Source organism: Chrysemys picta, chromosome 5 (genome assembly GCF_011386835.1).
Source record: "Chrysemys picta bellii isolate R12L10 chromosome 5, ASM1138683v2, whole genome shotgun sequence".
Taxonomy (NCBI): Eukaryota; Metazoa; Chordata; order Testudines; family Emydidae; genus Chrysemys; species Chrysemys picta.
The window spans coordinates 28150266-28171460 of record NC_088795.1 but is presented as its reverse complement, the minus strand read 5'-3'; the positions used below and the strand labels follow the sequence as shown (position 1 = coordinate 28171460).

The 21195-nt window shown below is 44.0% G+C and overlaps 1 protein-coding gene across 9 annotated transcripts in view; it reads right to left on the bottom strand.

The window, feature by feature from the left end:
* The window catches only part of RAP1GDS1 (Rap1 GTPase-GDP dissociation stimulator 1), a 157266-nt gene that overhangs the window by 110766 nt on the left and 25305 nt on the right, over positions 1 to 21195 (bottom strand). The window lies entirely within an intron of this gene.

Here is a 21195-nt window from a genome sequence, read left to right as displayed (position 1 = left end):
GGTTCACTATTCTTTACAAGCAACTCCTATCATAGAATTGACAAACTTACTACACCTAATTAACCCTTTTCATGGTATTTATCCATAAAGATTAGCATGTGAGGTCTCTACTGAAAGCTTGTAACTTATCAATTCTCATAATCATTGATGTGTGTACAGATAATATTTAAGGAATAATATAAATATATTGACAATTACGCCCTTCTGGTCTTGGAGTGAAAATGAGTCACCAGAGAATCAGAAGTCTCTGTAATGGCCCATTCAGGTGGGAGAGAGTTGTCACATCTCCCTAGCTAGCCAATTACCTAATTGTTCATTGTTGCAACAACCCACAAAAGTCAATAGAAAACCATCAAAAATAAACTATAAACATCAAAACCCCCTGGAAGTGAAAAGAATGATAGGACAGCAAGGGGATAGCCTTGTCTGTGCATAACGACAAAACACCAATTCAGTATGTCATAGGGTGGAGAAAGACTCTGCACCCATTCATTGAGGAGGCACCTGGATGAGCAGGGATGCTTCATGCTTCAGTCCTGACTCCTTGTGGCCAGCATCTGCTGCAAAAGACTGAACTTTGGGGTGAGAATCTCCCTAACTGGATAGGAAAAGTAACTATTAGTAAGTGTATGCCCCATTTCATATCTTATGATTTTGTTTTACATGTAACATTTTGTTTCCATCACTCACACCGGATTCTGTTTGAATCTCTTCTCTTTCTTAAGTAAATTTCCTTTTCTTTTACTATCATTGAACTCAAGTGCTGGGTGGGCTAAGATAACACTGGTAAACTGGGGTAGACTTTTCCTTTGGGAAGAGGATCTGGGATTTCTGTGGATATCTAGTGATCAGGGGTTGGATGGATTCTGGGGCTGGGGTGCATTTACTGTAAATGTGCAGGGCAAAGGCAGGGCTGTTACAGTCCAGAGGAGAGTGCTTAAGTGACTGACAGGCTGGTTGTGTTAGGAAGCTATCACCCAGCCAGCACAGGCAAGACTCCCTCAACCCTGAGGCAGGTAGCAACAAGGTGACTCACAGCCCGGGGTGCTGCGGGATGCATCACAGTACATCACATGGATTTATTTTAAAAGCGTGTATGTGGCTACAATGCAATATGTGATTAAAGTGCTTTCTACTGGATAGGCTCAGATACCACAATGATAGGTATTGTGTAAATAACACATCAAAATTAGATTAGATTACTACTAAGAAACTGTATGTACGATGTAAGAGTGTCTAAAATACTGGATACAATCATCTGATTTCCTGTAAAAAGTCCACCAGTCTAAAATGAAGGCTTTTTCATAGCAGTCCTTCCCCCACCCCCACTCCACAAACATACACAAAAGAAAAAGTGGGAATTAGGAAGGAACCACAGCTCTCAGGACACAATGTCAGAAGGCCATATTTACAGAGAAAAGGGTTCCCTACATGAAATGCTTAGAAAAAAACAATGCAAAGATGACCAAAGTATAGATCTGAAAATCTCTTTCTTCCAAAGACAGAATCATGCCTCTTATCAAATGGATTTAAATTCTTAAGACAGAATCAGTTTCCCTTCTGCCTCAGAAATACATAAATATGTCTAAAATTGTATTAGAGATTTTATCCCTCTTTTTGGTCCTTCATAGGAGGGCAAAAACTGTGTTCATAGAACTGAAAATCCTTACAATGATCTAGGTCAATTGATTTCCAGGTTTCAAATGACAATGAGGGAGACATTTTAGCGAGGAAAAGATGGTTCTATCCAAAGGGCCACCATGTTACCTTTATGCAGGGACTTGAATTCTGCAATTCTACAGCGACTGTACTGGCTTTGGAATCTGCCATTTAGAGAAGCAGCTGCAGATATTCTCCTGCAAAAAACCTGTTATTTTGCATTAATCACTGTCCTTATGTTTTCCTGCCTGCATCTCTGGTATTCTGTTTGTCACAAGGAGGAGTTCTATCTGTTTGCAGTGGGCTTGCCCTGAGTACAATGAACAGATCCTCACAGTAAGAAAACAAGGACAGCTATCCCCAGGAAAAGGGCAGCGCAAGCAATGGTAAGATGTCAGAGAAATGTGCACAGGACAGTCCTAGCAATTGATGGGGCAGGCAAGCTTATATTGGCTGGGAGGACTTGTGGGGCCAAATAGGGCAGGGCAAGAGGGCAATATGCGATAAGCATAGTGAGGGATTGGTACGTATGTGCTCAGTTTCATCGACTGAGCTGGCCTGCAGGTGCATCAGGCACCCAGTTTACAAAAGAACAATGCCAACCACTTTTTTGTTTTATTTTGTTTTTAAAAAAACCTACCTAGGACAGGTCCTGAAAACAGAGGCACACTGTTCTCAGGGATACATAACACCCTGAGCCCCAGTACTACTGCCTGTGCAATTAGAACTGTCATCCGGATCTTGAGCCCTGAATCTCACAGGCTATCACTCCTCATGTTCTCGAGATAAAAGGCTGGAAGTTGAACATGCCAAAAGTGTCTTTATGGCAAACCCAACTTCCGGGTCCACATTTCTGACTCCACCAACAGCTACTTGCTTCCAGAGTCTGTATCCTGTTCTGCTTTCCACTCAGACCCACTACTGCTCCACCCCATCCCCCAGCAATCAGTAGGAGGGGCTGCCCTAAATTCTGCAGTGAGCCCAATTAATTTTAGCAGCTTGGTGTTAATGGTTCCTGTTGCAAACTGGAAATTAGGCAATTATGGAGAAAATATACAAAAACTGAAAAACACAATTCAACACTATTATATCCCATTCCATTTCAGTACCCCTTGCTTTTTGACCTACTCCCATTACCAGTCACTAATTTGTTCTATGCTGAATTTCCCTTTTGTCCTTTAAACTTTGCTAGCTGATGATCATCTCTGATATATGATCAAGGGCCATAAAAATACACTGGGTTTGCTACCTACGTGCTCAGGAAGCAGCCATTAGCACATCATTGTATGAAGCTGCAGATTTGGTTTATAAAGAAGGTTCTTGTCATTGATCTCACAGGTGCCCCACAGAAACCAGAAAGAAATTAATTAATTCCTAATATTATTTTAGGGTATGACAGTTTGTTTTTATACATGTCATGCCTTCTTTCCAGAAACTAACTTGCCTCAAAAACATGGTCTACCTCTTTTAAAAAAAGTTTATCTCCCCTTGAAACTAATTGCTAGGAGTAAAGTATCAAGGCAGCATTTTCTGTTATTACAAGTGAGCTCTCCGAGTTATTTCTCCCTTATATGTTAAGTCCACAGTTATTTGTAATTGTGGTGACTGTTGTACATTAAATATTAAAATAATCAAAGAAATACTCTGTTTGAACATATCTCTAATGTATTTCACGTATTTCCTGGTTGGTACCTTGTGTTGCTGAAGTTCATGGGTCTATTACAGTCTGCTTAAGTGTAACCTAACTGTGATAAGAAATTCATAAATTAATCAGTGAGACTTCAGCAGTCTCACATGTACCGAAGCCAAATCAGATGGAGATGAGACTCAAGCCAGTTTTTCTCTTTTTGCAGGCTTGGTGGTTAGACTTTCCTATCAACATGCAGTGATTCATGTTTCAGGAAACAGTAGGACATCAAAGGCAGTGGGGCTGTTTTTCCTTTAAGTTATGTCATAAAAGACAGCTTTAAAGATGTTTGTCTGTTGGTACAAACTAAACCAGTAAGTAGTAAACCATATATTCAGTGTATGTTAAACAGCTGTACTGCCAGCTAGGAAATGAAGAAATAGATATTTAAGGGATTTGCCCTTGGCAATAATGTTTGCAGTGTTGTAGCCGTGCTGGTACCAGGATATTGGAGAGACAAGGTGGGTGAGGTAATATCTTTTATTGGACCAACTTCTGTTGGTGAAACAGACAAGCTTTTGAGCTTCCACAGAGCTCTTCTTCAGGTCTGGTGAACGTATCAGGGCTTGTCTTCACATACAGCGTTTTAGGCTAGGGCTGCACTGGCGCTTTACACCGCTGAACTTTCTCGCTCAGGGGTGTGAAAAAACACACACACACACCCCGAGCACAGCAAGTTACAGCACTTTAAAGCGCCAGTGTAAACAGTGCCCCAGCGCTGGGAGCCAGGCTCCCTGCGCTGTAAGCTAATCCCCTCGTGGAGGTGGAGTACCTGCAGCATTGGGAGAGCTCTCTCCCAGTGCTGGCACGTGACCACACTTGCACTTCAAAGCGCTGCCGCGGGAGCACTCCTGCAGCAGCACTTTGAAGTTTTGAGTGTAGCCACGGCCTTAGTAAAGACGCTACTAGGATGAGACAGCTTCTCCAGTCGGCATAGTTAATCCACCTCCTGCAGAAGCAGTAGCTATGCTGACTGGAGAGGCTCTCCCACTCTGTTTACGGCTGGCATTAGGTTGGTAATACTATGTCCCTGAAGGAGTTTGGATTCTTCAAACCCCTGAACAATGTAGTTATACTGAAATAAGCCTGGGGGGCTTGTCTACACTACACAGCTTTTAGCAGCAAGGTTGTGTCAACACAGCCTTGTCGCTAAAAGTCAGCGTGTGTAAACGCTCTTTGTCAGCACTTTTGCCGACAAAATACTTCCAGCCTCGCAAGCGGCGTTAGCTTTGTTGGCAGGAGCCGCATTCATACTGCAATTTGCATCGGCAAAACTTTTGTCTTTCACGGGGGATGGGGGTGTGGCTTTTTTAAGTACTGTCGCAGTGTAGACAAGCCCTAAGGGTACATCTACACTACAGGGGGGAGTCGATTTAAGATACGCAAATTCAGCTACGTGAATAGCGTAGCTGAATTCGACGTATCGCAGCCGACTTACCCCGCTGTGAGGACGGCGGCAAAATCGACTTCTGCGGCTTTCTGTCGGCGGCGCTTACTCCCACCTCCGCTGGTGGAGTAAGAGTGCCGATTCGGGGATCGATTGTCGCGTCCCGACGGGACGCGATAAATCGATCCCCGAGAGGTCGATTTCTACCCGCCTGAATCGGCGGGTAGTGTAGACCTAGCCTAAGAGTGTCACAGCTACATGCAAGGGTGGAACAGATAAGGAGTTAACATGTTGCAAGAGACCATTTAAAGCAGGGGTTCTCAAACTGGGGGTCGGGACCCTGGTCGTGAGGTTATTACATGGGGATCGCAAGCTGTCAGCCTCCACCCCAAGTCCCACTCTGCCTCCAGCATTTACAATGGTGTTAAATATATAAAAAAGTATTTTTAATTTATTAGGGGGATGCACTGAGAGGTTTGCTATGTGAAAGGAGTCACCAATACAAAAATTTGAGAACCACTGATTTAAAATGAAGTGGGCAGTTAACACCTCTACAGTCATAGGACAAAAGAGGGTTGGTGGATTGCAGATTGTTGTAATGAGCCATAAATCCAGTGTCCTTTTTAAGTCCATGATTTGTAGTGTCTAACAGAATTATGAATGTAAATTCACAGGATCGTTTTTTGAAGATGTTGTGCAGATTTCCTTTGAGAATGAGGAATGAGAGGTCAGCAATAGTGATCGTTTCTGAAAAGTATTCACCCATGGGTGATGTGGTATTTATTTTCTTTCACCATTTTGCTGTGCTAGTTCATTTGAGAGTATAGTGGCAATCTGGTTTCATATACATATTGGGACATTGAGTGCACTGGGTGAGGTGCACCACATGTTCTGATAAGCATGTGTAGAATCCAAAAATCCAGAAAGGTGTGTTATGGGGCATATTGATCATTGTAGCAGTGGAGATATGTCTGCAGGGTTCGCATCATTTGTTATGGCAAGGGCTGGTGCCACTTTGAGTTGATGTGTCTTCATGGGCTGCCTCGAGGAAGAACCTCTGGACGAATGCACCACAGAACCAAAGATACACTTGAGATACATCTATAATATTTTCATCTTCTGGACAAACGACCTAAACTCCCTCACAGATTTCCACCACAACTTCAACCACCACCATCACCCATCAATCAAACTCTAGAACATCTCACACCAGCATGAACTTCCTGGACACCAGGATCAGCTTCAACAGTGCAACCCGACAGATAACTATATACAAGAAAACCACAGATCACCACACTTACCTTCACAGGTCTAGCAGCCCCCTCAAACACACCAAGAAATCTTGCATGGTGACAGGTTTCAGAGCAGTAGCCGTGTTAACAAGGAGTCCTCCTTGTGGCACCTTAGATACCACAGAATAAATGCCAAGGAGAAAGTCCAGGATATACACCTTAATGCACCTTCACCAAACGCCTTCACCAAAACAAGGACACTTCACCAGTGAAACAGATCACATCATGGAGCAAGACCCCCAAATACTTAGAGAGAACCTACTTCAATACAGGGGGAAAAAGCCCTCCGACCATATACCCCTAGTTGTCACCTACCACCCCACACTGGAGCCCACACAGGGAATCATTAAGCAATTACAACCCACACTTGATGGGGACCACATCCTGGAATAAGTTTTTCCTGAACTGCCTCTTCTAGCCTCCAAACAATCTTCTAACCTCGAAAGTTCAACAGAAGCAAGCTCCCCACAAACCAGGGCACACCAACTCAAAGTGACACTAGCCCCTGCTATAACAACAGGTGCAAAATCTGCAGACATATGTCCCACTGCTACGATGATCAATATGCCCCACAACACACCTTTCAAGATCCAGTGTCTTTATTAAGTCCATGATTTTTAGTGTCTAACAGAATTATGAATGCAAGTTTATCAGGCTTGTTTTTTGAAGGGGAAAGCAATCACTACACTCTCCAATGAACTGAGTTCACACAGAAACATGATAACAGACAAAAACTATTTTCACAGAACGATCACTCCGTATGTGTCCTCTCAGTCCTCCTCCTAAAAGGAAACCTGCACGACACCTTCAAAAGACGAGCCTGGGAACTTTCATTCATAATTCTGCTAGATGCTAAAAATTATGGACTTAATAAAGACTCTGGATTTACGGCTCATTACAACAAACTGTATCCTAGTAAACCTTCTTTCTTCTAGGATTGTAAATTGCCCACTTCACTTTAAATGGTATCTTGTGATAACTCCTTATCTGTTCCTCCCTTGTATTTAGCTCTGACATTCTGAATACCTATCCCAGAAATGAAGAAGAGCTCTGTGTGTGCTCGAAAGCTTGTCTCTTTCACCAACAGAAGTTGGCCCCAAAAAAGATATTACCCTCACCCACCTTCTCTCTCTTGGGAATTATGTAATTCTGTGCATGGACTCTGTTTTATTTTTACTTGCAAGTAACTCAATACAAATCAAGTTATATAGAAAATTCAGGATTGATTCACCACTGTTAATTTTGAGAAAAAGTATATAATTGTGGTCAGACTACTCAAGAACATTAGAACTGATATAATGGATCAGAAACGTGATCCATCTAAGCCAGCATTCTGTCTCTTACTAACAGCACCAGATACTTCAGAGTAAGATAAATAAAACGGTATCTGGTACCTTGGCAGCAGTGACTTCCACAGGTTAATTAGGCACTGTGTAAAAACTTTTCTTTTATCAATTTTAAATTTGTTGTTTTCCAATTTAATTGGAAGTCCCAGATGGCAAATAAAAATGCCCAATTTACCTTAACGGTACCATTTGGTATTCTTGCATGTCCCTCTCATTCATCACTTCTCTAAAGGGCTTGACCCTGCAAGTGGCTCCGCGTGGCTCTCACCCGCAGGCACCACTCCCCACCCCAAGTTCCCATTGGCCGGGTGTGGAGCCAGTGCTTGGGGCGGGGGCAGCACGTGGAGCCCCATGGCCCCCCCGCCTAGAAGCTGGACCCGCTGCTGGCTGCTTCCAGGGTACAGCACTGTGTCGGAACAGGTAGGCACTAGCCTGCATTAGCTGGGCAGGTAGCAATCGATTTATCCAGGATGGATATATCGCGTCTCGTTAAGACGCGATATATCAATCCCCGAACGCGCTCATCGTCGACTCCGGAACTCCACCAGAGCGAGCGGCGGTAGTGCAGTTGACGGGGGAGCCGCGGCCGTCGATCCCGTGCCGTGTGGACCCCAGGTAATTCGAGCCAAGATACTTCGACTTCAGCTACGCTATTCACGTAGCTGAAGCTGCGTATCTTGGATCGATTTCCCCCCCTTCCCCAGTGTAGACCAGCCCCCTGTCGGCAGTGCTGACTAGGGCGACCCAGTGCCTTACATGCCATGACCCAGTATTGGGTCGTGACCCGAACTTTTAAAAAACACTGGATTAGAAGAGTCAGACACAAATCAAGGAGTATTTAGTGGAACTGACTTGGTAGTGCCTTGACGACTGGAGAGAGAGTAGTAGTGAAAATGATGGACTTCTTTTATGGGTGAAAATGGAGATACTTGACTATGAGGAATTGCGGAAGGCCTTTTCCTCTCACTCTTTTTGTTAATTTTCCTTTTATTGTGGTCAAAATAAGCAATAAAACTAAGATAGTATTTGGGGTTGCTATTTTTATTATCAACAGGTCCCTTTGATCCATGGTTCACATAATGTAATTATTTCAAATTTTAGCAGCCTTTTTCTTTCCATTTGTTCCTGGATTGGAAAGGCCAAATAATTAGAATATGCCACAGTTGCCACAGTGTCGGTCCCAGGATATTACAGATATTACCTCACATTCCTTGTCTCTCAGCCAATCAGAATGAACTGCTGAAAGATTTGCAGAACCTTGAAGCATTTACTTCTTCCACAGAAGTCATGAAAGACCTGATACTTATCCTCTTTACATTTTAAAGTGAAGCAATGTATATCTGGAATTGTCCTAAGGAAACTGTCTAGAAACTTTGACCAAAGCTCAGTGAAATCAATGGAACAACTTTTATTGATTTCCCAAAACTTTACAGCAGGCCTTAGAAGAACTGTTGTATGATTTTTTTATTTAAATGAAAAAGGAGGCAGAGGCTCTGCAAACTGCTTTAAGACTTGACCAAGAGAGTCTACAAAGAACCAATCTGACTTAAAAGGTACAGAATAACAAAAAAAAATCCTAATTTCAATTGAGAAGTGATCAACCGATACAGCTCTCCTTACTGGTGTGTGGAAAGACATCTCGCTCTTTCATATTTAGCTGCCCCAAGTCCTAGATTAAATTTCATGAACAGACCTAGTACAGAATATTTATTTTTATTATTTTTTAGCTGCCTGATTTTTATCGAGCCATACTAATATAGCCCTGAAGGAGCAGAGTGCATAAACAGAAAATTACTAATTGGGGCTTCTGATAGATGAAAAGGCTTTTTAATTGCCCATTGGGAATAACATTGTCTTCAGTGGATAAGGAAGATCTAATGTTTTCTGAAATCACAACTACATCCATTGCAGGAGAAATGCCACATAAGAAAACAGCATCACTGGTAGTTTCTATGCTTTATCCACGATATGTGGAACAGAACACGTTGTAAGAGGACTAGTCAACATTTCAGAGAAGAAGGATTCAGCGCTGAGCGGAGGGCAAATACATAGTCACTTTTTACTGAAAATAAGGGGGACAGTCTCTGATGCCTCCTTAAGACAATTCTGAGACTTAAGCCTAAGGTGCTTCTTACAATTGCAATAATTTCTTATTATTAAGGTCACCCTACCTTTTTTCTTGTCCTCTGCAGAAAACACTTGATCTTTAGATCTTCTGTTACGTTTTCCTTTTTTTAAAGAAGCTCTTGAAATTATCAGCTCCCTTACACTTCTTAGGCCTTGGCTACACTTGCGAGTTACAGCGCTGTAAAGGCTCCCCCAGCGCTGTAACTCACTCCCCATCCACACTGGCAAGGCATTTGCAGCGCTGTATCTCCGTGGTTGCAGTGCTGCATGTACTCCACCTCTCCGAGAGGAACAGCAAGTATTGCGCTGCTGCAGCAGCGCTGCGGCATCAGTGTGGCCGTCCAATGCGCTGTGAATGGCCTCCAGAATTATTCGGCAGTATCCCACAATGCCTGTTCTAGCCAGTCTGGTCATCAGTTCAAACTCTACTGCCCTGGCCTCAGGTAACCAACCATGTGAGCGACCCTTTACATTCCCCAGGAATTTAAAAAATCCCCTTCCTGTTTGCTCAGCCCGGCGTGGTGTGGAGTGCTATCAGAGAATCTTTCCAGGTGACCATGCCTCCACGCGCCAAGCGAGCCCCAGCATGGAACAATGGCGAGTTGCTGGACCTCATCAGTGTTTGGGGGGAGGAAGCTGTACAGTTCCAGCTGCGCTCCAGCCGTAGGAATTACGATACCTTCGGGAAGGTATCAAAGGACATGATGGAAAGGGGTCATGACTGGGACACCCTGCAGTGCAGGATTAAAGTGAAGGAGCTGCGGAGTGCCTACCGCAAAGCCTGCAACGCAAACGGCCGCTCAGGTGCTCCCCCCGCGACCTGCCGATTCTACAAAGAGCTGGATGCGATACTTGGGATTAACCCCACCTCCACTCCGAGCACCACCATGGACACTTCAGAGCCGGTGCGGGGGCGGGGGGGGGAGAAGAAGAGGAGGAAAACGGGAGTGATGGTGATGGGCCGGATGGAGACACCCCGGAATCCCTGGGGCCATGCAGCCAGGAGCTCTTCTCGAGCCAGGAGGAAGGTAGCGAGTTGCAGCGGCCGGTACTTGGTAGAGGACAAACAGAAGAGCAGGTTCCTGGTAAGCGTTTGGGTTTTTTTGGGGGGGAAGGAATTTTTTCGGTGCTGGCTCTTTGGGAGAGGAGGGTTAGGCATGCATGTCTAGATGCGGAATAGTGCATTGATGTGGTTTATCACATCGCGGTAATCAGCCTTGGTAATCTCCTCGAATGTCTCATCCCGAACGTGTGCAATGCGCTTGCGCAGGTTTATCGGGACAGCCACTATGATCCTTGTCCCAGCCAGGCTAATGTGTCCGCGCCACTGTGCCACGAGGGGTGGGGGGACCGTTGCTGCACACAGGCAAGCTGCATATGGGCCAGGGCGGAAGCCGCACTGCAGTAGAAGACCCTCCCTTGCTTCCCAAGTCACCCTCAGCAGTGAGATATCGTCCAGGACGAACTTCTGAGGAAAATGTTGGGACAGTGTTCAGTGTAGGTGCCCCCTGAAGCTGTTGGCTCTCCCCAAGGCACAGAAACCCAGAGGACAGTGGAGCCCTGAAACAATCAGTTCCCCTTACTCACCATTTTGAGGCTCCCGGGGGATGTGTGCGCTCTGTTTCGGACGGGAAAATTATGCTATTGTGTAGACCCTGTGTGTTTTCTACTCCTTAAGTGCGGGGGGAATCATTACTCTGTCTGGTATAAACAACGCTGCCTCTGTTAAATGTTGCATTTTGCCTATTCAGCTGCATCAACCTTGAGACCTCAGCCGTCCCTCTTATCGCCTGCTCAGAGACTGCAAAGACTTAGGAAGAGACCGCGAAAAAGCAAAGAAGACATGCTGCAAGAAGTGATGCGGCAATCTATTAAAGAGAATGAGAAAGCACAGAACTGGAGGGAGAGAGAAAGCAGGATCCGCCAGGAAAACGCAGTGCACCGGCGGCGAAGCACCGCGCACCGGCAGCAAAGCACTGATAGGCTCATAAGCATCCTGGAGCGCCAAGCAGATGCTATCCAGGAGCTGGTAGCCATGCAGAAAGAGGAGCAGTACCGCAAACGCCACCCCCCCCCACAGCCCTTGTCCCAAAACTCTTTCTGTTGTGCCCCACCGTCACCTCCAACCCACTTTCCCCAACTTCCGTGTTCTTCACGCCACCCGCTGCCTCCAACACCAGTATCTTCACCACTCAGCCCTGAAAACCACGACCCTTACCCTCTGCACTCAACCCCCATCACCATGCAGTATAGCTGTCCTGAAGTGCAGCACTCACTGCACAGCACCCCAGACAGGGCATACGCGAATCTGTGATTGTACTGTTCCCCACTCCACCCCCTTGTTTCTTTTCAATAAATGGATTCTTTGGCTTTGAAAACATTCTTTATTATTGCATAAAGTAAAAGACTCCTTAGCTCAGGAAATAAACAGGCACTGCAAGTCTGCTTGTCTGCTAAGCAGACACTGATTCCTAAAGATTGGAACTATTGCACTTCACTCCTGTGCAGGGCACCAGATATCACTGCTGGTTTTCAGCCTCAAATTGCTCCCTCAGGGCATTCCTAATCCTTGCAGCTCCGCGCTGGGCCCCTGTAATAGCCCTGCTCTCTGGCTGTGCAAATTCAGCCTCCAGGTGTTGAACCTCGGAGGTCCACGCCTGAGTGAAGCTTTCACCCTTCCCTTCACAAATATTATGGAGGGCACAGCACACGGGTATAACCGCGGGGATGCTGTTTTTGGCCAAGTCCAGCTTCCCATACAGAGATCGCCAGCGGCCCTTTAAACGGCCAAAGGCACACTCCACAGTCGTTCAGCACCAGCTCAGCCTGTAGTTGAACCGTTCCTTGCTGCTGTCAAGGCTCCCTGTGTAGGGTTTCATGAGCCACGGCATTAATGGGTAAGCGGAATCTCCAAGGATCACAATGGGCATTTCAACTTCCCCTACTGTGATCTTCCGCTCTGGGAAAAAAGTCCCGGCCTGCATCTTCCTGAACAGCCAAGTGTTCCGAAAGATGCGTGCGTCATGCACCTTTCCGAGCCAGCCTGTGTTAATGTCAATGAAACGCCCACGGTGATCCACAAGTGCCTGGAGAACCATAGAGAAATACCCCTTCTGATTAACGTACTCGGATCCTAGGTGGAGTGGTGCCAGAAAAGGAATGTGCGTCCCATCTATCGCCCCTCCACAGTTAGGGAACCCCATTTGTGCAAAGCTATCCACTATTTCCTGCACGTTACCCAGAGTCACGGTGGTTCTGAGTAGGATGCGATTAATGGCCCTGCAAACTTGCATCAACACGATTCCAACGGTCGACTTTCCCACTCCAAACTGGTTTGCGACCGACCGGTAGCTGTCTGGAGTTGCCAGCTTCCAGATTGCAATAGCCACCCGCTTCTCCACTGGCAGGGCAGCTCTCAATCTCGTGTCCTTGCACTGCAGGGTGGGGCCGAGCTCCTCACACAGTCCTATGAAAGTGGATTTTCTCATCCGAAAGTTCTGCAGCCACTGCTCATCATCCCAGACTTCCATGACAATGTGATCCAACCACTCGGTGCTTGTTTCCCAAGCCCAAAAGCGGCGTTCCACGGTGCTGAGCATGTCTGTGAATGCCACAAGCAATTTCGTGTCGTACGCGTTACACGGCTCGATAGCATCGTCGGACTCCTCACCCTCACTCTCACTGTCACTTTGGATCTTAAGGAATAGTTCGACAGCCAAACGTGACGTACTGGCGAGACTTGTCAGCATACGCCTCAGCAGTTCAGACTCCATTTCCTGCAGACAGATCACGCTGCACAGAAACCGTTGAAAGATGGCGCCAAAGGTGGACGGAAATAAAGGGATTTCTGGGATGTGAAGCGATGCATCACGGGGCATTGGGACAGGACCCAGAATCCCCCGCACCCAGGCCCCCTTCCCACAACCCACGGCGCCAGAATGGGAAAAGATGCTCTGTGGGATAGCTGCCCATAATGCACCGCTCCCAATAGCGCTGCAATTGCCGCAAATGTGGCCACGACAGTGCGCTGGGCAGCTGTCAGTGTGGACAGACTGCAGTGCTTTCCCTACTCAGCTGCACGAAGGCAGGTTTAACTCACAGCACTGTACATCTGCAAGTGTAGCCAAGGACTCAGTGTCCTTCCATTTCTGGGAAGCATCTCCAGAATTTTGAACAGTCAGCAAAACAGAAGCTCCTTACAGCAATTTTCTTCCCTCCTGGGAAAAGACAAAGTCTGGGCAGGGAACCCACACTGTCTTGCCATAATAAAGATGTCCTTTAACACTTCAGCGAGTGCAGGCACTAACATAAAATGCCTAGCTACTATGCAGTCTGCTGCAGACAAAAGAGGCTTTTCTGATATGTTTGGAGTCTGAGGGTATGTCTCAGGGTGGATTTGATTTAAATCACTAGTCAGGAAGACTCGATTTCATCCTGGATTTCTACATAAAAGTGCATTCTTCTTGGTTGTTATAACCTTAATACATATTCTTCACAACTCAGAGATAGATGTAGGTTTCATTTTTAGAAGGTACACAGTATACATTTTTTAAGTGATTTATTTTGAAAACTTTTCAGATTAGTTTTACAGCTATATCAGAGAATGAATGATTGATTGGTTATTTCATTTACCATAGGTAATTGAAGCAGATATTTATGAAGTCATTGGGAGGTGAACTTTCTCCAGTTCAACAGGTTAATCATTAATATTTGGAGGATTTTCTTGTCATGCTGTATTTGGAGGAGAACATCACCAGACAGACATTTAAACTGTTTTATTTAACTAAAACAACAATGTTATGTGTTCTGGATTTTTTCCTTCAACAGCAAACATATAATATTTTAACAAAACAAGCATATGAATTTTTGAATTTAGTAAAACATTCAACTTTTTTAAAATCAGGTTTGTTTTTGTTAAAATTGTTTTTAACTAAAATAATTAAATGAAATATTTAAAAAAAAATTAAATCGACTATGTCAGTCAGGTCAACATGAGAGACTTAAAATATTGGCTTCTGCAGCTAACTCAATCGTCTTCACCTTCATTTTCCTGTTTGTTCATCATCTGGAAAAGGAAAACAAGCTTTCCTGCTTTTTCAGGTCCCAAACAATTTCTCAATTTGGAATGAATTAGTCCAAAGGAAGAAAATATTCTTTCTACACTGGCAAAAGAAGCTGCTGCTGTTAAAAGTGAGATTATCACTTCAACAGTCTCTGAATCCAAGTGCTTAAGTGACTTCCACCAGTTCACTGGTGTGATTTTCTTTAAAACATCATCAGCAAACATATGTTTCTTGAATGGTTCTTATTCCCAAACTGGTCACTTTTACGGCTGGCTGCCATTAAAGGTTTTAGTGAAAGAATGATATGGTAGATCTCAAATCAAAGAAGGCTACACTCAGAAAGACTCAGAAAGACCTCAAGACTTCTGGAATATGCTGCTCAAACAGTTTCACTTTTGTTTCTACTGCCTGTCCCTCCCTTTTCACATTTATCTCCAAACTTCTTCTCCTTGTCCAGATCTATTCCGCCTCCAACAATCTTCTCTTCACTGGACTTTTTGAAACTTTGCACTTTGAGAGAAAGGTAAGGGATTGACTCTGTGTACACAAATTTGCAGAGGAACAATAAGGTTGAGGTCTGTTATTTCTCACTTCTCTATATTATTTATTTAAAAACAGTTGAGAACTGCAAAACTAAGCATCTCTGATGGTATCTTCTAGACTTAACACTGAGTCCCATTGAGTAGACAGAAAGATTAACCTAAATAATCTATACAGAAGCCCCTGGAATCCCATAAAATTGGGTCCCTAATCCATGAACTATTGGAACTCATTTACAAAACTTTTCTTAAACATTACATGAATATATTGTCTCATACTATAGAATTAGAATTTATAATCCTTATTCCATGATGAGATATCTTTGAGCTATAATGTATCTTAATTAAAACTATCTTTAGATAGGTTTTTTCCTCAAAAAGCATTTTATCAAAAAAATCCGATTTAAATAAAAAAAAATCTGTTTTTCTTTTTTAAATCATTGATTTTTATCCACCCTGGTATGTCTACACTATGGACTCTGCCAGTATAGCTATGTCAGTGAGGGATGTGTGAGGTGTGATTCTGACCAAAACAGCTGTGCCAGTAGAAGCCCTTACTGTAGACACAGTTATACTTGCAAAATTGCACTTTTAAAAGTAGGAATTCTTCCAGGATTTAAATTGCTGTAGGCCTCAGAATCGATGCTGCTACATCTGTCCAGTGGAAGTAACTCACTGATCAATACATGCTGTGTGTTCCCCATCTGTGACTAATCTACAGAGGATATAAATCTGTTACAGCTCCAGCTACAAGTTCTTTAGCTCAAGCTGGAGAAATTCATCCTTTCACCTCTGCAGGCCCCCTCCATTCACCCCTAGCAGGTGTCGGACAAGATGGTAGCCTTCATACTGGCTTCCAATGGTTTGAACTGCTATAGTCAAACCAGTGTTGCCAATTATCACAATTCCACCGTGAGTCTCATGATATTTAATGTTACTTTTCAAGACCCAACTGATAGTCATGTGAATATCTGACAATCTCTTGTTACTTTTAAAAAAATTAAGTTTCTAGCCTTCATGGATGCAGACAAGAGCTTGAAAACACGAATCAATGTACAAAACCAGAAGGGAAACAGAGAGCCATAAATGTATTTTTTAAAATCATGATGTTTAAGCCAATCTTATGATTTTTGAACCCATGAGGCTCAAACCCCCTAACATAAATCCAATTATACCAGTATAAAGGTATATATGTTGGTACTGCTTATTCCTATAAATGTAGGGGAATAAGTTATATTGATGTAACTATGTCCACATTAGGGGTTGTATCAATTTAACTATTCTGGTAAAAATCACACCCCTAACTAAAAAATGTTACATCGGTACAAAATCCATGTGTAGATCAGGACATAGCTATTATATGACCCAGTGATACTACATACACTGTTACACACACACACGTGCACACACACACGTGCACACGCGCGCGCACACATCCCTACCTAAATTAAAAGAACATTATTAAAGCTTTAAAGTCCTTGTTCAATATGCGGCCCCAAGCCTTATTTACTGCACACTAATCACTGCACCCTGCTCTAAAGTTAGAATTATTAGTTTCCTGATGGGCTTTTTATGGCATTCATCACTATAGTATTTAAATACTTCACAAACATTAATCAATTAATTTTCATAACACACCTGTGAGATGAGGGGGTAGTATTCTCCCCACATAAGGAACTGTAGTACAGAGGTATTAAGGTCAAAATTTTCCATTAATTTTGATTGCCCAATTTGAGGTATCTAGGACCTGATTTCTTTTCTTCTTCTTTTTTTTTTTTTAAAAAGAGTACTTAGCATTATATAGCACCTGGTTCGTTCAAAGCCCAGCTCCCATTGACTTCAGTTGGAACTGTGAGTACTCAGCACTTCTGCAAATCAGACTTCAGGGTCTCAAACTGCGCACTCAGAAAAGGAGTAATATACAATCAGTTACTACCTGTCAAAAGTGTGGTTTAAGTAACCTGACTAGCATCAGGAACTCTGTGGCAGAGACAGGAATAGAATCAAATTCTCCAGGACAGCTTTCAACTATATTAACCATGAGATCATCCTTTCTCTTCCTGCAATCCCCTGCCTCATTCACCAGACACCTTCCATCTTCTGCAAAAGATGAAACAGGGGTCCTACAGACCAGTGCTTCTCAAAGTCGGGCCGCCGCTTGTTCGGGGAAAGCCCCTGGCAGTCCGGGCTGGTTTGTTTACCTGTCACGTCCGCAGGTTCGGCCAATCGCGGCTCCCACTGGCCACGGTTCGCTGCTCCAGGCAAATGGGGGCTGCGGGAAGGGGGGCCAGCACATCCCTCGGTCCGTGCCGCTTCCCGCAGCCCCCATTGGCCTGGGATGGCAAACCACAGCCAGTGGGAACCGGGATCGGCCGAACCTGCGGACGTGGCAGGTAAACAAACCGGCCCGGACTGCCAGGGCCTTTCCCTGAACGAGTGGCAGACCAGCTTTGAGAAGCACTGCTACAGACAACAATCACCTTTACTACACAACTCTGATTCATCCCTAGAGCAGTCCATTCTATGCACTGAATGAGGCAGGAGTCCTATGGGAAAAACTAGTCTGTGATCATATAATTAAGGACTGTATTGTCTGAACTGAATTTTGCTGAAATTTCCAAACAACAACAACAATCTGCCTGAGGCGCACACTTGGCATGGATAATTTCATTAAACTTTGGCAAAGTTATAAGCAACTGAAAACAGGGTCTTAAAATGGGAAGTGTTGGGCAGCTTGAAAAATATGTTGTTCTACCAGCCTCGCATATACTACCAATTGGTATATTTAAAGATAGATTGACATCGGATAAGTTTATCCAATATCACATTGAGGAACAGAACACCCTATGGAGCAGAAAAGAAAATACAGCATTTCTAAGTAGGACTACTGTCTCTCTGGGCTGAGTCTTTTCTTCATTCTTTTGTTTCTTTCCTTCCACCTCCCCCTCCCTCTCCAACCCTCTCTCTGCCGCAAGCATTTTAATCTAGGAAGCAGGAAGAGATTTTATCATGTCAAGGGGGGTGAGAGAAGCAGTGAACAGGTTTGAGTAAAGAAAGGAACAAGAAAAGGAGTATTTCAAGAAAAAAATAGTACTGCTTAAATACAAAATATTTAAGAGTTAGATTTTCTCTTCAGGCTGGATCTGTTTTCTTCTATTTCTCTTCTCTGGAACCACCTCCACTTCTGTTCCATATGGTCTCTGTATGGCTTTGTCTAGACTAAGGCTTGGTCTACTACACCGGTGGTTCTCAAACTTGGTCCGCCGCATGTGTAGGGAAAGCCCCTGGCGGGTAGGGCCGGTTTGTTTACCTGCCGTGTCCGCAGGTTCAGCCGATCGTGGCTCCCACTGGTTGCGGTTCGACGTTCCAGGCCAATGTGAGCTGCTGGAAGCAGCGGCCAGTATGTCCCTCAGCCCGCGCCGCTTCCAGCAGCTCCGTTGTCTAAAAAGCTGAGTTAGTATGGATGGAAAAATAGTAATATAGTTTTGCATATTAGGAAAAAACTATTAGCTTTCTGCCAGATTTATAAAAGCTTTTTCAGACATACAATGTTAAGAAACAAGAAACAGGTCCCTGTCCTGTTAAGTGTTAATAAAATTCCATCTGCTCATTTAGGAACTGTGCCAACATTACCACACAAAGAGCCTTTGAACTGTTTTAGTGTTCAAGACCATTTGACCGATTTTTTTTTTTGTCAAATATGCATCTAATATTGTGCAGATGGCAGGGTTCTAGCAAGTTTACATGTAGGTGAACTTGAAACCACCCTTGAAACATAGCTACTGAGTTTTTAAAACAAAAACTTGTTTCAGACTGTGCAGTCTACTGCTGCTCTGAAGTCCTTATTAGGCAAATAAAAAGTAAAAGTGAAAAAATTAGCATATAGAGTAAGAATCTGTACATTTGTTTTCGAGGCCAATGAAAACAGACTTGCAACAGTCAATTAATGTCACACTAGACAGCAAATCAAAGAACTTTTAAATGACACAAAAAAATCATCTCAGAATTGTTTTGAGTGATAAGATATCTCGCCCAATACAGACACTACAATAAATTAGCTGTATAGAAGGCCAAAAATTGCATGCACAGCTCTCACTTTTAACAGTAGTCACATATCTGTTCTTTACGCATTGTGCTAATAAAGTAAAATAAATACTACATTGTAACTTATACCCAGATTTACCATGAAAATACAATCTATGACCTGCCAAAAAACAACATCTGTGATGGTGATGGTGAACTGTATGTTTCATTTATGTAGCACTGAAAAGTTTGGCTCCATCCTCAGCCCCCCCAGTGCAAGGCAGCCAGTAAAGTGCTCAAAAGAGGCAGAGGAGGATTCCCCCTGACATCCTTAAGTGGTGCCACTCACACCTGCCCTGAGTAGGGTGTGGGTTGGGCAAGCAGCAGACAGTGGGCTTACCAGGGGCCAGGGAAGAGCAGCCAGTGTCCTGCCAGATCCTGAGCTGGTGCAGTATCTGGCTGGTGCTGGAGTAATGTAGAGCAGCACGCTCAGAGCCGTTTCAGATGTGGATAAGGGGAATCTAAAGTTTGCTTAGATCTGCCTTTCCCTTCAATGGGATTACGCACATACTAAAGTCTTTGCAGGATCGGAGCCTAAAAGACAGATTTAGGGCCTGATTCTCCAAGTACTTTAGCAATCCTAATGGACTGTGCTTGTGAGTAAAGGTACTCGTGCGTAAGAGTTTGCAAGTTCTGGCTTGTAAAAAGGACACAAAAGAAAATAACTTTAAAAATGTATACATTCAGTGGTCATGAATTCACAACCTGTGGCCATTACAAAAGAATTGAGTTTTTAGGAGAGATCTGAATAAAAGGAGGGGCTTAGTTTTGTTACCCACTGTTTGACAATCTTTTCAAATAAACCTACAGATCCTTTCTACGGTCTTAATTAAAATAAACTATTATAATGTTTTTTTAAAGCCATAACATATATGATTAGGACCCAAAGAGCAATCTAACACAGAACACAAAACAGACAGAGCAATGGAACAACATCATCTAAGCTACGAAAAGCTCCTGAACTTTTAAAAAAGTCTAGAAAAGACTTACTTAATGCCAGAGCCTGATAATTATGCACTTATGGCCAGATTTTTAAAGGTACTTAGGCATCTATTGGGATTTTCAAAAGCACTTAGGCTCTTAAACCTTTACTTTCTTTTTGAACTCTGACTCTTCTAAATATCTTACAACACCTGGCACTTGTTTGCCAGACAGGAGGACAAGATTCCTCCAAGGCTAACATCAGTTTTATTCCATGGCTATCCAAGATGGATCAACTCTCTCTAACAAGCAATCCCCCATACCCCTACGTCCAGTTTATCTAGGTTCTTATACGGCAGATATCAACATGGTGTCTGAGTTAGCATAGTTGCCTTGGCCTGTTACTTCCATGAAAAAAACCTATCCTCCACTTGGCCAAGGAAGTGAGAAACATGTAGACATTCACAAGCCGGGCAGGGCCGGCTCCAGGCACCAGCTTGCCAAGCAGGTGCTTGGGGCGGCCACTCCGGAGAGGGGCGGCACGTCCAGCTATTCGGTGGCAATTCGGCGGACGGTCCCTCACTCCCACTCGGAGCGACGGCCCTCCCGCCGAATTGCCGCCGCAGATTGCGATCACGGCTTTTTTTTTTTTCTTGCGCTGCTTGGGGCGGCAAAAACCCTGGAGCCGGCCCTGAAGCCGGGGGCTCCTGCTCGTACCCCCGCACCTCTGGCGAACCTCAAGAGGGAAAGAGAATAAAATGTACACAGGAGTTGTATACGCGCCGTTGTTTTCCACTCTTCAGCACACAAAGAAAATATACGATGAGCAATGAAAAGCAAAATGAACACTTTAAAGAAGAAACTCACAAATATTTCATTAAAACTTAGATAACTTTCATTATCTAGATGGCAGGTAGTAGTTTAATTGACTTGGTGAACACCACAGAAACCTGGTACTAAGCACCTTGTGGCCTCTCCCTTCTGTGATTCAGGATTGTTAGAAAATTCTGCTTCAACCATGAGTGAGGTTCATGGTATCAGTTGACTGTCTAGTGGACATTTCTCCAGATCACAAAATCACTAACGTTTAG